A 6,138-nucleotide genomic window follows, 5' to 3' on the forward strand; every position below is an offset into this window, starting at 1 on the left:
TGGTTTCCACTGTTTAGCATGTTTATATAGTTCTGCTGTACTTCACCAGGTTGGCATTACATTTTCAGGAATGCCTGGTGGTACTCCCAATGACAGCTTTTGTTCCCCAATTGGCATTACTGACTAATCGGATTTGCCTTATGGTAGGCCCCTGGGGAGTATTGTTGAACAGAGACACATTGGGGTGCAAGTACATAGCTCCTTGTATGTGGTATCACAGGTAGACAGAGTGATAAAGAAGGCGTTTGGCTCACTTGTCTTCATTGGTTAGAGCACTGCGTATAGGAGTTGGGACATCGTGTTGCGGCTGTACAACACATTGGTGAGACCACTTTTGGAGTGCTACGTATAATTCTGGTCACCCTGCAGTAGGAAGGATATTATTAAACTGGAAAGGGCGCCTGGAAATCTGCTTCCAACGGGGTTCTGCAGGACTCATTGCTGGGGACCCCTTACTGTTTGTTGTGTGCACTAATGACATGGGACTTAAATATAGGGAGTATGATCAAGAACTCTGCAGATGACGTGAAAACTGGTAGGTGGTAAATTGTAAGGAGACAGATATGAACTACAGGCGAACATCAATAGACTGGACAGGTGGGCAGAACAGTGACAAGTGGAATTCAAACAGAAAGGCTAAGGGAGGGCTAAGGAGGCAAGGAATTAGATTATGAATAGTACAATACTGGAAAGTACAGAAGATGAGTGGAACATCAACGTGCATATCCATAGATTCCTGAAGGTAGCCGGGCAGATAAGTAAGGTAGTTAAGGAGGCTTATGGGATACTTGCCTTTATTAGCTGAGGCACAGAACACAAGAAGAGGAAGGTTATTCTGGAACTGTATAAATCACTTGTTAGGCCACAACTGTAAATACTGAGTTCAGTTCTGGTCACCGTCAAGTATTGAAAGGACGTAATTGTATTATAAGATGTAGAAGCAATTTACCAGGATGCTGCCTGGGCTGCAGGAGTTGAGCTGTGAGGAGAGATTGGATAGGCTGTCGTTGTTTTCCTTGGAGCAATAAGTTTGAGGGGGTGCCAAGAGCGGTGTAGAAGATTCCAAGGGACATAGACAGGGTAGATAGGAAGGCTCCTTTTCCCATTAGTCAAGCGATCAATAACCAGATGGCATAGACTTAAGGTAAGAGATAGAATGCAAAGAGGACAGATGGGGAAGATTTCTTTCTCCCAGAAGGTGGTGGGTGTTTGGAATTCACGGTCTAAAAGTTGTTTAAGTCAGAAACTCTCGAAAAATTTCATCAACGTTTAGATATTAATTTGTGTTCCCATGGCCCTAGTGATACAAGGCAAGGGCTAAAAAATGTTATGAGAGCAATCAGACCTTTGTTGATCAGCGCAGGCAAAATTGGCTGAACAGCCTCCTTCTGTGCTATACATCTATGATTATACAGGCAATGTACTGCAGCTACAGTACGTGGATGCCTGTGATCCATGGTAACCACATCAGCTGCAAGCATATGTAGCTTAAAGGAGCTTCAGCTCAGAGTCAAAGAGCTGGTGTCTAAGCTACCAATACCAACATGCACCGGGGACAGGGATGATTACCTTGACACGCTGTTCCAGAAGGACAGGTCAACTGATTTTGTCAGTAGCCAGGGACAGAAGGGTCTGAGCGAGAAAGATAAAAGGGTTAGGAAAGTAGAACTGGAAAAACTACAGCCTTTGCACTTGTTCTAGAGATTTGATATTCTTGCAGCTTGTGTTGACAAGAACAGGGGCTTAGCGGTAATGTCACTGACTAGCAATCCCTAAGTTAATGCTTAGGGTACAGGAGTTCAAATGGCAGCTGTCAGAAATTGAACTGAATTGATAAGTGTTGGATTAAACTCAAGTGGTGACCATGAAACCACTGCCAATTGTCACAAAACCCCCACATGAATCACCAGTATGCTCTACCTGGTCCAGGCAACATGTGACTCCTCAATGTGGCTCAGTTTTAACTGCCCTCGGAAGTGGTGTGGCAAGTTACTCAGCTTCATTGAGCCATGAGAGAAAAAGTCTAAAAGGAATTAAACCAGATGGACACAGGCACCAGAAACAACGATGGCAAATCCAGCACCTGATGATTCCACAAGTTCTTTTTACAAACATTTATGGACTTGTGCAATAATTTGGAAAACTATCCCACAGACTAGTCAAGCAACAGTCTTCCACAGATATACTCACTGAATCATATTTTGCAGCCAACATCTCAGACATCACTGTCACAATCCCCGGGTACATGCTGTCTGACTGGCAGGACAGATCCACTATACAGTGCTTAAAAAAAAAATTGGGAATGAGTTGTCCTAGAGCCTTCAGCATGGGCTTGCATCACCAAGAAGTCTCATGGGCAAGCATGGGCATTGAAACACACTGATAAATATCAATTCGCACATCCCCACCCTCACCCCTACAACTGATGAAACACCCTCTATTTTGAACGCCAAATGGAAGAAGCACAAAGGGTGGCAAGGGTACAGAATGTACCCTGGGTGGTGGACTTCAACATCTATCATCAACAGCACCTCAACTGCAACAGCACTGACTGTGCTGGCCGAGTGCTAAAGGACATACCTGTTGGAGACAAAAATAGAAATTGCTGGAAAAGCTCAGCAGGTCTGGCAGCGTCTGTGGAGAGAAATCAGAGTTAAGTTTCAGGTCGAGTAACCCTTCCTCAGATCTCTGATTTCTCTTCACAGATGGTGTCAGACCTGCTGAGCTTTTCCAGCAGTTTTTACTTTTATCTTTGATTTACAGCATCCGTCGTCCTTTAGGTTTATATTTAGCTGTTAGACTGTGCTTGCCGCAGGTAGTGTGGAAACCAACAAAAGGAAATCTATCAGAGCACTGTTTGCAAAGATGACAGAGGGGAAACCAGGAAATGTTAGAGTCATTCCAAAATTCTGTTAGGAAATTACTAGAATCCATAAGAACTGCATCACAAAACACCTTGAAAATTTTTCAGCTGATCAGAGTAAACCAGGTGAATTTAGAAAGTAGGCTATGACGATATAACCCATGATATGAACATCCCTTTATTACAAGCACTCTGTATTTCTAGAAGTCATAGAGTCATGCAGACATACAGCAGGGAAACAGACCCTTCAGTCTAACTCGTCCATGCTGACCAGATATTTGGACCACATTCCTCTGAACCCATCCTATTCATAGACCCCTCTAGATGCCTTTTAAATGTTGTAATTATAGCAGACAGCACCACTTGCTCTGGCAGCTCATTCCATACGCAGACCACCCTCTGCGTGCAAATATTACCACTCATATCCCTTTTAAATCTTTCCCCTCTCACCTCAAACCTATGCCCTCTAGTTTTGGACTCCACCACCCCGGGAAAAAGACATTGTCTATTCATCCTATCCATGTCCCTCATGATATTATAAACCTCTACAAGGTCATCCCTCAGCCTCCAACGCTCCTTGAAAAATAGCCCCAGCCTATTCAGCCTCTCCCTATAGCTCAAGCCCTCCAAACCTGGCAACACCCTTGTAAATCTTTTCTGAACCCTTTCTCGTTTAAGAACATCTTTCCTATAGCAAGGAAACCAGAATTGCACGCAGTATTCCAATAGTGGCCTAACTAATGTCCTGTACATCACAAACATGACCTCCGAACTCCTAGATTCGATGCACTAACCAATAAAGGCCAGCATATCAAACGCTTTCTTCATTATCCTATCTACCTGGGACTCCACTTTTAAGGAACTACGAACCTGTACGCCCAGGTCTCTTTGTTCAGCACGCTCCCCAGGACCTTATCATTAAGTGTATACGTTCTGCCCTGATTTGCCTTTCCAAAATGCAACACACCTCCCATTTATCTAAATTAAACTCTACCTGCCACTCCTTGGCCCGTTGGCCCACCTGATCAAGGTCCCGTTGTAGTCTGAGGTAACCTTCATTGCTGTCCCCTCCACCTCCAAATTTGGTGTCATCTACAAATGTACTAACCTATGTTCACATCCAAATCATTTATATAAACGACAAAAAGCAGTGGACTCGGCACCGGTCCTTGTGGCACACCGCTGGTTACAGGCCTCCAGTCTGAAAAGCAACCCTTCATCACCTCTCTCTGTCTTCTACCTTCAAGCCAGTTCTGTATCCAAATGGCCTGTTCTCCCTCTATTCCATGTGATCTAACTTACTAGCTAGTGTACCATGAGGAACCTTGTTGAAGGCCTGACTGAAGTCCACCCTCTGCCCTCATCAATCCTCTTTGTTACTTCTTCAAAATACTCAATCAAGTTAGCGAGACACCATTTCCTACACACAAAACCATGTTGACTATCCCTAATCAGTCTTTGCCTTTCCAAATACATGTAAATCCTGTCCCTCAGGATTCTGTGAAACAACTTGCTGACCACCGATGTCAGGTTCACCGGTCTATAGTTCCCTGGCTTTTCCTTACCACCTTTCTTAAATAGTGGCAACATGTTATCCAACCTCCAGCTTTCCGGCACCTCACCAATGGCTATCGATGAAAGCAAGGGGCCCAGCAATCACTTCCCTAGCTTTCCACAGAGTTCTAGGGTACACCTGATCAGGTCCGGGCAACTTATCTACCCTTAATGCATTTTAAGACATCCAGCACCTCTTCCTCTGTAATATGGACATTCTTGTATGCTTTTTTTTTCTTACATTGTGACCACTGTTCATGGGCCTGTATATCACTCCTATCAGTGCCTTCCTTCCCCTACAATTTCTCATCTCCACCTAAATCAAGTCTACAGCTTGATCTCCAGAACCAAGGCCATCACCAACTATTACCCCAATGCCATCTGTAAAAAGAGACAACAAGGTGCAGGGCTGGATGAACACAGCAGGCCAAGCAGCATCATAGGAGCAGGAAGGCTGACGTTTCAGGTCTAGACTTCATTTCTGAAGAAGGGTCTAGGCCCGAAACTTCAGCCTTGCTGCTCCTCTGATGCTGCTTGGCCTGCTGTGTTCATCCAGTTCTACACCTTGTTGTCTCGGATTCTCCAGCATCGGCAGTTCCTGCTATCTCTGTAACTATCTGTAAATAAACGTTCTACACCTCCACCTTCTCAAAGCTCCCTATTCTTCTTGAATGTCACAGACCCCACAATTTTCAAATCTAACCTCACCTGATCACCGGTAATGGTATCAGATCACGTGCACGAACAATTCATTTACTTTGTTGCAAATGCTATACGTTCAGATACAAAGCCTTTAATATTTTTTGTTACCTTTGTACTATGTAGCCTTGACTGCTGGTTTTTTTCCTCTCTCGCTGTCCCTTTCTGCCATTCTCTGACCTTCATTTTCTAGGGTAGTATTTTGCTGTCCTGCCTTGACTCTATCTCTTGAATTGTTACATTTACCCGAGCTTGATCCCTCATCCTCCCCTGGTTTCATTTAAAGCTCTCTCTACTTTCCTAGTTAAGCAGCTTGCAAAATTACCAGTCACAGCACAGTTTGGGTGCAAACTGTCCCAATGGTACAGATCCCAGTTTACATGGCACTGGTGCCAGAACTCACTTCTCCTTCACCAGTCTTTCAGTCACACATTCATTTCTCTAAACTTATTCATCCTGCACCAATGCACACATGGCTCACATGATAATGAAATTAATGTCTTTGAGGTTCAGCACCTTCTCTTAGCACCTAACTTCTTATACTCCCTCAGGAGACCCTCGTCCCCAGTAGTACCTATGTCCTTGACGTTGTTGCAGGCCACAATCACTGGACTGGCATGGTGGCTCAGTGGTTAGCATTACTGCCTCACAGTGCCAGGGACCTGGGTTCGATTTGAGCCTTGGGCAACTTTCTGTGTGGAGTGCGGACGTTCTACCAGAGTCTGCGTGCGTTTCCTCAGGGTGCTCCGATTTCCTGCCACAGTCCAAAGATGCGCAGGTTAGGTGGATTGACCATAGTAAATGTAGGGTTACAGGGATAGATTAGGGGGCAGGGTCTGGGTGAGATGCTCTTTGCAGGGTCAGTGCAGACTTGATGGGCCATATGGCCTCCTTCTGCACTGTAGGGATTCTATATTTCTATCTTCCACTTCCCACTGCAGGTCTTCACTAGAACAGAGCAGATTTCCCAAGTCCTGGCAGCAAGCAGACGTCACATGCTTTGCTACACAGAACAGTGTCAA

The sequence above is a fragment of the Rhincodon typus genome, chromosome 3 (assembly GCF_021869965.1).
Source record: "Rhincodon typus isolate 14 chromosome 3, sRhiTyp1.1, whole genome shotgun sequence".
Classification (NCBI taxonomy): domain Eukaryota; kingdom Metazoa; phylum Chordata; class Chondrichthyes; order Orectolobiformes; family Rhincodontidae; genus Rhincodon; species Rhincodon typus.